Consider the following 12,072-nt stretch of genomic DNA (forward strand, 5'->3'; position numbering starts at 1 on the left):
AAGTCAGATGCTTAACCAACTGAGCCAGCCAGGCCCCCCTGTTTTTTGTACTCTTAGATTCTACATGCAAGTGAGATTATATGGTGTTTGTCTTATTTCACTTAGCATAATGCCCTCAAGTTTCATTCATGTTGTCACAAATGACAAGAGTTCATTCTTGCTTATGGCTTAATAATATTCTGCTGTATATTTTTATATATAAAATGTTCTTTATCCATTCATCTATTGATGGACGCTTAGGTTGTTTCCATATTTTGGCTATTGTAAATAATGCTGCAGTGAACATGGGGTGCATATATCTTTTTGAGTTAGTGTTCTCATTTTCTTTGATAAATACTCAGAAGTGGATTGTCTGGATCATATGATAATTCTATTTTTAATTGTTTGAGGAAACCCCATACAATTTTCTGTGGTGGCTTCACCAATTTCCATTCCTGCCATCAGTGCACAGGGTTCTGTTTTCTCTAAACCCTCACCAACACTTGTTATTTCTTGTCTTTTTGATAGTGGCCACACTAACAGGTGTGAGGTAGTACCTCAATGTGGTTTTGATTTGCATTTTCCTGATGATTAGTGATGTTGAGTATCTTTTTCATCTGTCTGTTGGCCATCTGTATGTCTTCTTTGGATACATGTTCAGATTCTCTGCCCCATCAGAATGTTTGTCTTTTGCTATTGGGTTATATGTGTTCTATGTATATTTTGAATATTAGCCCCTTATCAGATATTTGATTTGCAGATATTTTCCCCCATTCAGCAGGTTGCCTTTTCATTTTGTTGATGGTTTCCTTTGCTGAGCAGAAGCTTTTTAGTTAGATGGAGTCCCACTTGTTTATTTCTGCTTTTATTGCTTTTGCTTTTGGTGTTGTATACAAGAAGTCATCACCAAGATCTATGTCAAGAAGCTTACTGCTTATGTTTTCTTCCAGGAGTTTTATGGTTTCAGGTCTTACATTTGAGTCTTTAATATATTTTGAGTTACTTTTTGCACATGGTCCAGTTTCATTCTTTTGCATGTGGCTGCCCGGTTTTCTCAATGCCATTTATTGAAGAGGCTGTCCTTTCCCCATTGGATACTCTTGGCTTCTCTGTCATAAATGAATTGGCCATATATGAGTGGAGTCAGAGTTTTTTCTTAGGTTTGCTTTCTACAAAGTATGAATTTTCTAATCTGTAGCAGAGAAGAAACGGCAAATTAGTAGATGATATGTAGACCTATCAGAAGTAGGGAAAATGAAGGCAAAAATAAGACGACAATTGATAAAGAATGAAAAACTCCCAAATGTTAAGACTGGACTTGGGTCCTTCAACATAGGGCAAACAGCCACATATCCTTCAATAAAGGATATTACTTAATATCCTAAAAGTAGATATTTGTCAAATGGCCTAGAATTGAGAAAAACTTATTTTTTAAAAGTTTATTTATTTATTTTTGAGAGAGAGAGAGAGTGAGTCTGAGCAGGGGAGGGACAGAGAGAGGGAGAGAGAGAATCCCAAGTGGGGACGTGGGGCTTGAACCCATGAACTGTCAGATCAGCTGACATTAGAAGTCGGAAGCTTAACCGATTGAGTCACCCAGGCACCCCGAATTGAGAAAAGTTTAAACCATGTTCTTTGTTCTATGGTTTAAAATCCATAGGATGATGTAGGTTTCAGAAAGATTTTTAGAAATAATATACTTCAAATAAATAAAATTTGAGCACTTTCAGGAGTTAGCTTTATTTGGGAATGTCACTCGATGGTATGCTTCCTTCCCAAGAAAGTAATCATGAGGCACTGCTGTAACTTGTTAGAGGTCAAGAGCCATGCCCCATACTTTTTCTATAGCTACCTGAGCACACTGTAAGAACTCAAACACATGTTGGCTGATTAGGCTTCTTTGTCGGCATTGAGATAAAAATTACAGAAACTCAATTGTTTTTGTAGCCATCATGCTGTTCCCACTTTGTCCTATTGTTGCTTCTTTCTTTAAAGTCCAACATTCTCTGTATCGATTGCTTTTTTTCCTTTGGAGATAGTGAAATTTATGCAAGGAGAGCAACCTTGCTGGGAACATTAGTTTCCTTTCCATGTTGTCTTTCCATGGCAGTGAACTCACTGGCTAACTCCCTTTGGGTACTAATCATAGTCATCGATCTTTAGGAGCTGAGTGGTTTTCATCCTTTATTACCAGCTAGGAAGACCATTGTTTCAGGGATCGGCCATTTGTTGGGATGACTTATTAGGAAGGCCTTAACAAATTCTCAAAGTGTGGTTCTTGGACCACCAGCTGCAGCATCGCCTGGGACCTTGTCAGAAATGCAAATTTTCTGGCCCCTCTCAGACTTACTGAATTAGAAACACAGTGGGTGGGACCCAGAACAAGCCCTCCAGGTGATTCTGATGCATGGTCAAGTTTGAGATTCAGTGCTCGAGATAAGAGTCCCAGTCTTCCTCCACCTCTCTGCTTTTGCACCCTCATGGGGACAAGCTGTTCTCAATTCAGAATATTTGGACTATAAATTTAGAGAGGTATGCAAGCTTCGTAAAAAGATCTGGCTGAGATAAACCTGGCTTAAAAAAATTTTTTTTTAATGTTTATTTTTGAGACAGAGAGAGAACATGAGCAGGGGATGGGCAGAGAGAGGGAGACACAGAATCTGAAGCAGGTTCCAGGCACCGAAATGTCAGCACAGAGCCTGGCACGGGGCTCGAACTCACAAACCATGAGATCATGACCTGAACTGAAGTCTGACGCTTAACCAACTGAGCCACCCAGGCACCCCGAGATAAATCTGGTTTTAAATTTTAGCTCTGCCACTTACTAGCTACAAGTCTTTGAGCACATTCTTTTTTTTTTTTTTAATTTTTTTTAATGTTTGTTATTGAGAGAGAGAGAGTGAGAGACACAGAGCATGAGCAGGGGAGGCGCAGAGAGAGAGGGAGACACAGAATCCGAAGCAGGCTCCAGGCTCCGTGCTGTCAGCACAGAACCTGACACGGGGCTCGAACTCACAAACTGCGAGATCATGACCTGAGCCGAAGTCGGATGCTCAACCGATTGAGCCACGCAGGCGCCCCTTTGAGCACATTCTTAACACACTAAATGTTATTAGCCATTTTGAGACTTGGTTTATATAATGCTTTCCTCAAAGGGCTGTCCCAAAGACAGAAAGAGCTAATGTGTATTATAGCACTTTGTACAAAGCTTCACACACAAAAAAGGTTAAATGTTAGGACTCTTGTCCTTCCTTATTTTGTTTAGGCATCAGACATTTCCACTTGGAGAATGTTTTCCTATAAAAACAACATATGGTACCCAGAATCAAATGTACCTGAAATACTAAGATTAGCATTATACTTTAGACATGTTATGGGTTAAAAACAAGCCCAACAGGCTTTTGTGTATTGACCTGGGAACTTAATGATCCAGTTATTTCTTCATTTACTCGTGCCTTTAAAAAGCACAATACCATTTCCCTATAGGGAATTATATTCCAACTTCCAAAACGTAATTTACACATGACTTTTGGGACATGCTCTGTTCATTAGAGTTTCTAGGCATATAGGGTATCTTTAATGTAATCCAGATAGTCAAACTCAAGGAGCCAGGGATTGGGAAGCTCCATAAAATGAGTGTCTTTCCTCAATGCTAATAATATGCTTTATAATTAAGCAAAGCTCAAAGGACAGCATAGTTGTGACTTGTTTTTGGTGGTGACTATGCTAAGTTGAAATGATGAAGTCAGACACTAAGGCAAAGTGGAGCTGACTTGAGGCACAGAGGAAAGTGGAAACGCCCATTTTGGGCACCTGTTGGCCATGAAGTAAAACTCATTGTCTGCAGGATAAATTTCTCACTGTGCATCTCGTTAACTCAGTTACCACATCATCAGGTGCCTTCAACGCTAGAGTTCAAGGGCAAGAGCTCCAGGTGCCTGAAATGAACCACTCATATTTTCTGCCTAACGGGAAAGGCACACATGGCGAGGTGACATCTCAACTTTTGTTTGAGATCAATGATAAATTTTCCCTTCCTTAAACTTGGTCTGTCAAAATGTAAGTGGATGTGTCCCACAGGGACTGCTAATTTATTTGAAGCAGTGTGGTATGGTGAACAGCAGTGCATATGGGGCAGAATATCTGGGTTATAACCTTGGCCTTCCTTGTTGCAAGCAAGGTGATCTTTGATGTCATGCAACCCTTCTGAGCCTGAGTTTTCACTCATGTAAAAGAGTGGTGGTAATAATAATAACAATAGTAATAATACCCACCCTTCCTAATTCACAGGGCCATTGTTACAAGGAACAAATGAAATGACATATATGAATATCCTAACCCTGCCTTTAGGAGCATGGAATATTTAGCCAGAAAAATCCCTAGAAAGGTATCAGATGGAGCTTTTTAACTACAGGGAGACCTTTTGATGGCAGAAAGCAAAGGAAGCAACTACAGATGGAATGGCCTTGAGTAACACGAAAGATTTTTCAAGACAGCATTTGACTTGGGAGTTCCTCTTTTCCTTTTTTTTTTATTATTTTTTATTTTTTTAAAAATGTTTATTTATTTTGAGAGAGAGAGTTGGGGGGGGGGAGGGGCAGATAGAGGGAGACACAGAATCCCAAGCAGGCTCCAGGCTCTGAGCTGTCAGCACAGAGCCCGATGTGGGGCTCGAACTCATGAACCGTGAGATCACAACCTGAGCCAAAGTCGGACGCTTAACTGACTGACCCACCCAGGCACCCCATCTTTTCCTACTTACAGCCAAGGACTCTCTAACCCTTCTGCCCCAGCTGGAGAAGGTGTTCCCAAAGGTTTCTGACAGGTGACTGCAGGGGTGGCCTGCAGCTGGTGTTTGCAGAATGTCTTCATTTAAACATACCAACCACATTTCAGCACTTGTGTGAATGTTTAGCATCAGTGGGAACACATGAACTACAGCGACAGAAATGCAGTTGAAGAATCTGAACTCAAAAAACTATAAAGAGTAAAGCCATGTTGCCCTGTCATTTATTTACTTCTTTTTAAAAGTTTATTTTTTAATTTATTTTCAGAGAGAGAGAGAGAGAGAGAGAGAGAGAGAGAGAGAGAGGGATTGTAAGTGGGGAAGGGGCAAAGACAGAGAGGGAGAGAGAGAATTCCAAGCAGGCGCCACAGGGCCCGCTGTGGGGCTTGAACTCACGAATTCATGAACCATGAGATCATGACCTGAACCGAAATCAAGAGTTGAATGCTTAAGAGACTCAGCCACCCAGGCATCCTGCCCTGTCATTTATGATTGTCTTTTGCCCATCCTGGCAGAGAGAAGGAGGTTTAATATCTGAAGGGATAGAACAGAGAACCTCTGGATGGGGTACTTCAGACATACTTGTGGGAGTGGGCACCATACTATAAGAACGCAGAGAGATTAAGTGACCATATGTACTCTAAATTCAGAACAAATGGACCTCTAGCCCTGCTTTTCCAGTTGGCTGCCAGACCAGGGCTTTTACCTCTGGGCAGGACATTGGAAGGCTATTCTTGGAGAAATAGATCAAAGAATGAAGAGCTATTTATACTGACATCAGAGTTTCACCTTAAAAGGCACCACCCGTCCAAACCTACAGTGAAGTTCAAAGTCACCCAAACTCATCATATGCCCAGAGCTTCCAACCAGCTTTTCTTCTCTACTGGTTATTATGTGTGGATGACCAAAAAGTCCTAGGTATCTGAGGAAAGTCCCTATCATGATAGGTTGAGATGAAAAAGGCAAACAGACAGCAGCAATGCAAAGCATACAGAGACAAGACAGGGAGAATAACACATAATAAAAAAGAAGCTCTTAAATTCTCAGAAGGAGGGCGCCTGGGTGGCTCAGCCAGTTAAGTGTCTGACTCTTGGTTTTGGCTCAGGTCATGATCTCACAGTTCGTGGTTTCAAGCCCCGCATTGGGTTCTGTGCTGACACGGTTTAGCCTGCTTGGGATTCTCTCTCTCTCTCTCTCTCTCTCTCTCTCTCTCTCTCTCTCTCTCACACACACACACACACACACACACACTCCTTCTCTCTCTGCCCCTCCTCCGGCTCTCTCTCTCTTTCTTTCTCTCTTAAAAATAAATAAATAAACTTAAAAAAAAATTCCCAGAAGGAAAGGAGAACATACTGTGTCCATGGGGGGAGAAAAAAAAAACAACAACCCAGGAGGCTATAAAAAAGAAACACTCAGGACAAAATGTGCTTCTAGAAATACAAACTCAATAGATGAAAATTACCCAGAAAGTAGAGTAAGAAATATAGAAATGGAAGCTAGAATAACAATGTGAGAAAATTAGATCAGTACAGGAGATCCAATATCTAAATAACTTGAGTTCCCAGAATGAGAGAACAGAGAAAAAAAGGGGATGAAATCATCAAAGAAAAACTTGAAAAAAATGTCCCTGAGTTAAAAAACAGAAGTTTCCAGATTCAAAAGGTTTATTGAATGTACAGCGAAATGGATAAAAATAGACTTACAACAAGGCATAGCTTGTGAAATTTTGGAATGCTGTTAACAAACAACTTTCTGCAAGCTTCCAATGAGAAAAAGAAAGGATAAATAAAAAGGATTAGGAAGAAAAATGGGTTTGGACATGCCTTTAAAATTCTTAACAAAAACTCCACCTTAGAATTCTCTACCCAAACCATCACTTAAGTTTGAGAGTTGAAAAAATACATTTTTGGGCACACACAGTCTCGAAACCTTTATGTCTCATGCACTATTTCTCAAGAATCTCATCTCGAGTATGACGTAGTCCACCGAAAACGAGAGAACAAATCAAGAGAGACACAGCGCACAGGAATTAGGACATCCAGTGAGAAAAGAGGAGGCCTCCCATCTTCTGAAGATCCCAGAAGGAGAGCTGTGCTTACACTGTGGCCAGCTGGCCCAGATTGGAGGAGTGAACTTGACAGACAGGTTGAGTGCTGCCATTAGCAAGATCCCCAACGGCCAGGGTGCCTGGGTGGCTCAGTCGGTTGAGGTCTGACTTTGGCTCTGGCCATGATCTCATAGTTCGTGTGATTGCAAGCCCTGCATTGGGCTCGCTGCTGTCAGTGCAGAGCCCCCTTTGGATCCTCTGTCCCCCTCTGTCTCTGCCCCTCCCCTGCTTCAGCCCTCTCTCTCAAAAATAAATAAAACATTAAAAAAAAATCCCCAACTCCCACGGACTTTTCTTTCCATTCGAGAACAGTGTGTTTGATAATCATACTGGCTTGTCTTGACCACATACTGACTCCTGAGAGCCAGCAATAAAGTCATAGGTTTGTGTGTTTATTTATTTAATTTTTTTTAACGGTTATTTGTTTTTGAGAGACACAGAGAGAGACAGAGCATGAGCCAGAGAGAGGTCGAGAGGGAGATACAAAATCCAAAGCAGTCTCCAGGCTCTGGGCTGTCAGCACAAAGCCCGATCCAGGGCTTGAACTCACAAACTGTGAGATCATGGCCTGAGCCAAAGTCGGATGAGCCACCCAGGCACCCCATAAGTCATAAGTTTAGAATCAGAAAATACTCAGTGTCCACTAATAATGTGCATGTCCTATACCTGGCTCATACTTTGGTCCTGCCCGGTTGCCCCAACTGTGGCAAGCTCTCTGTTTCCGAGGACTCACTGACAAGCTGTGGCCCTACATGTGGCCCTTCCAGAAGGGGTGGAAGGTGAAGCCAGACTCAGACTCAAGGGACTCTGCTCACTTTTGCTTTTTCCAGGAGCCTTCGGCTAAAACAGGCATTCATTATTGCCTATTTCTTCCATGGCTAGGGTGGGGTGAGTACTGAGTTTTTCAAAATGAAATAATGCATTGTTTAGGGATACATATACTCATGGTACAATTCTTATTTTTTTAATATAAAAGATGGCTTGACATTAAAATGAGGATTGTGGTTAATTCTCTGGGGAGTAAGTGGGGCAGGACGGAGTTAGAGAGGGGCACACAGTGGACCTTAAAATTAACACTTGTAATAGCGACACCTAGCTAGCACAGTTGTCAGAGCACATGACGTTTGATCTCGAGGTCATGGGTTCAAGCCCCACCTTGGGTGTAGAGCTTTCTTAATAAATAAAAATCAAAATAAAAAAATCACTTGTAATGTATTTCTAAGCCTAGGTTGTGGGACATTGCTGCTTAACTATTTTTAAAGTGTACATATATGTTTATACAGTCTTCTCTCTGTATTATATATGTTGTGATAAAATTGTTGAAATAAAAATGAACTGAAAGTCCTGTTTCTCGAGTGGATGCTTGAGTGATCCTGGGCCCCAGTGAGGCAGATCTAAGGCAGAGTTATTTTGACTTTGATAGAGAGGAGGAAACTCCCAATTACTTAGGTATTAAATTCTCCTAGGAAGCTTTTTTTTTTTTTTCCTGACTTGCAGAGGCCTGTTCTTTAGGAATTGAGTCACTGGAAACATTAGGAAAGATGTGGTTACTTCTTTACCAACTGCTGGGCCCTGCTTGTTCTCTGCCTTAATTCAGATATTACTGGAGGGGGGGGGGGAAGCCCCTAATTATAGTCAGTTACTGACTCATAACCATACTTTGCTCGTGGTTATTTCCTCTGAGAAGAATATATGTGGTGTTTCTGCCTGACGTGTGTGTGTGTGTGTGTGTGTGTGTGTGTGTGTGTGTGTATCATTGCTCCGGAATGTCTTTACATGACCTTCAGCACAGGGTGGGCCTTGCTGGGAAGTCTTCGCCAGCTTCAGCGGAGGGCTGGGCAGCTCTAGCCGACACGCCCAGGCGATGGGTATGGCTTGTAAGTGTCCAGTCTCACGGCTGTCATTTCACATTACCTGCTGTGTGGTCAGTAGTAACGGAACAGAATATGGAAGCTGACCTGTTCCTCTGGACTAGTCAGGACTCCAGGTTGCAAGGGGCAGAAAACCAACCCACAGATTAAACCACGAAGAGATTTATAGGCTCACTTAACTTTGCAGCGTAGAAGGAGATTCTGGCCCAAGTGGACCCAAGCGTTCCAACAAAATCGTTAGCATGTTTCTATCTGCTTTCTCCAGTCCTGGCTTCTTTTTCAGGCTCTTATTGGCTTGCCTAGGGCCAGGTGACCATCCCTGATGCAATCACATGGACTGGAGTGGTAGACTGGTCTCATTGACAGCATATATACATACCCATCCCTGTCGGGGCTCCTGGGTGGCTCAGTCGGTTGAGCGTCCGACTTCAGGTCAGGTCATGATCTCACACTCTGAGTTCGAGCCCTGCATGGGGCTCTGTACTGACAGCTCAGAGCCTGGAGCCTGCTTCAGATTCTGTGTCTCCTTCTCTCTCTGCCCCTCCCCCACTCATGCTCTGTCTCCTCTGTCTCCAAAGTAAATAAACATAAAAAAAAATTTATATACCCACCCCTGTCCTGGGGAGGGGCTTGGAACCACCATCTGACATGGACTGAGAGAAGAAAAGGTAGTTTTCACTACAGCAGCTATGCACACATAGAAACTACCCCTGGAGTCAATTATCAATAACTAATGTTTGAATTTATATGATGTCATGATAAATTTTAGGTCTGATTTATGAACTACCATTATCTTCTGACCTGGACATAGTTTATAAGTCTTCACACTTAAAAAAAAAACATGCTTAAAAACCTTGAGGGGCACCTGGGTGGCTCAGTCAGTTGAGTGTCTGACTTTGGCTCAGGTCCTGATCTCATGGTGGGTGAGTTCGAGCCCCACCATGGGCTCTCTGCTGTCCATCCCCCTTCTCTACCCTTCCTCTGCTGACACTCGCTCTCTCTCAAAAATAAATAACTGTTAAAAAATAAAAAAATTAAAATCTTTAAAAAAAACTTAAAAAACGTTGAGGTTTCCAATTCAGATGAGTAAAGAAAGTTGTTTTTACTAAAGCAGTTTGACAGGAATAGAGTCCTTATGTCTGAATACTGAATGGGGGAAAAGTTAACAGGAGAAGTCAATCTGCTGCCTCTGATGGGTCTCAGAATAATTTACTCTGACTTGGGGCCTTCAATTCGATTTGATTAAGCAGTTCATGGTTTCGGCCTAGTTCAAAGACTTGTGCATGCAGTGTTCTCACTGAAGGGATTTCTTTCACAGTACCTGGGGAAAAAAGGGCTTTTAGATCTAAGAAGTTTGTTCCAAAACTCCTCCTTTATTATTTATTATTTCTCACTTGGTATTGTGCCTTCTCTGTGGGGACCTACATTACTCTCTTTCATTGCACAGTGGGTAAGATGGACTTTGGGGATACACTGCTTGCTTGCAAATGCCTTGCTAACTCTGTGACGTCGACTCCGTTAGTCACTTCACCTCTCTGCGTCTTCCATTCCCTCATCTGGGAAAACCTACATAGGATTGCCTGCAGAAACTCCTTAGGACCTTGCTGGGCACATAGTGAGCACTTTATGAGTGATTTCTACCACTCTTATTATTTCAGGGGCTCTCAGAGCACACAGCCAAGGGGCCTGTTTGACTTCTGGTTGAGATGGGAGCGTGGAGGGCAGAGGGCAGGCGCCCGAAGCTGGGAAGCCCTATTAAAAGTAGAACAGAAATAGACAGGAGGAAACCAAGCGCTTTCTCTTCAGATTGCTATCAAACCACGCTTCGTTGCAGACTCTGGACTTGGGTATGGCCAGAGATCAAAGGCCCTCTTATGTGCGGTGACATTTCTGAGCACAGGGCTGAGTTGTAAAACTCTTGAATGGAAGATTTTGGCACTTGGAACAGCTTGGGATAGAAAGGCAGAATTTTTATAGAGGCGATTCATAGAACTGCTTATACTCATGGAGAATCCGGACTGTTATGACTCACTTGTCTCTTTATTGCTTTGGACCAAGAACTGTTGTTTCCTTTTAAGTCCCTCTGTAGGAGCTGAGCTACAGCCTAAGGCCAACATAACTCTTTCGGGAAGACAGTGTGGCTTCAGTGAGCGTGAACAGGAATACCCCCTTATGGGGCTGTGGGTCAAGCGTACTGGACAAGCCGAAAAAGGATTTTATTTTCACCAGGAGATAGAGTTTCTTTTGGAAACTGGCAGCATCCTTAATGCTTCTTTAACTTCAGATAAGCTTCCCTTTTGTCTGTCTGCCCTTTTCATCGTATGAAAGCATAGGCTAAATTTGATTGTGTGACAAGCAGGGGGACAGTGGAACAACTTTGGGAAGTAGAAATCAGTGTGCCTGGGTGGCCTGCTATGCAATTAGGGATAGCAGAAGGGGTCATTTGGAGTCTGGCTTGCCCGAGGTTCTGTTGGGTCTCCTGGGAAGCACTGGGAAGTGGATTTTCGGGCTGATGGTAAGGCCTCGTGTGGTAGGCAGACTTCTAAGATAGCTCCCGCTGTTCCCCACCTCCGGGCACTTTACTCCTTCGTGTAACCTCCTCCTCATGTGTTCTTGCTGCACCTAGTGACCTGCTTCCCATGAACAGAATAGGACAAAGGTAGTGGGATGTCACTTGCATTATTAGGTTACAAAGGACTGTGATTTCTACCTTGCAAGGACACTCTTTCTTGTTGCCCCTTTCTCATACTATTGTCTTCTCTTTTATGCTTTGAGGAAGCCTGATGCCATGTTGGAAAGGCCCATGTGGCAGGGAACTGAAGGTGGCTTTTGGTCTATATCCTGCAAAGAACTGATACCCTCAGTCCAATACCTGTGAGGAACTGAGTCCTGGCACACTAGGGGAGTCTGGAAGTATGTCCTGCCCCAGTTGAACCTTGAGTTGACTGCAGTCCAGCTGTCACCTTGACTTCTGTCTTGTGAGAGGCCCTGAACCAGAGGACCCAGTCAGGCATTGCCTGGCTTCCTGGCCCTCTGAAACTGTGATTTGTGTATTGTTTTAATTTGCTAAATTTGGGCGTAATTTTTAATGCCTCAGTAGGTAACTGATATAGCAGGTCAATAACATTTACCATCTCAAGCAAAGAGGGAAACAAAGTCTGCCCTCAAACTCGGGGTTTTGAGTTCTCAAAGTGGGTTGGGAACTCACTATGAGGTAGCAGATTATCCTGAATTCACTGAGACAGAGTTTCTGAAGAACACGGTCTAGGGTTAGGCATGTCTTTAATATAGTACCTAGGGTTTATCTCAAGACCTTGGGAAAGAAT

Source organism: Lynx canadensis, chromosome B3 (assembly GCF_007474595.2).
Source record: "Lynx canadensis isolate LIC74 chromosome B3, mLynCan4.pri.v2, whole genome shotgun sequence".
Classification (NCBI taxonomy): domain Eukaryota; kingdom Metazoa; phylum Chordata; class Mammalia; order Carnivora; family Felidae; genus Lynx; species Lynx canadensis.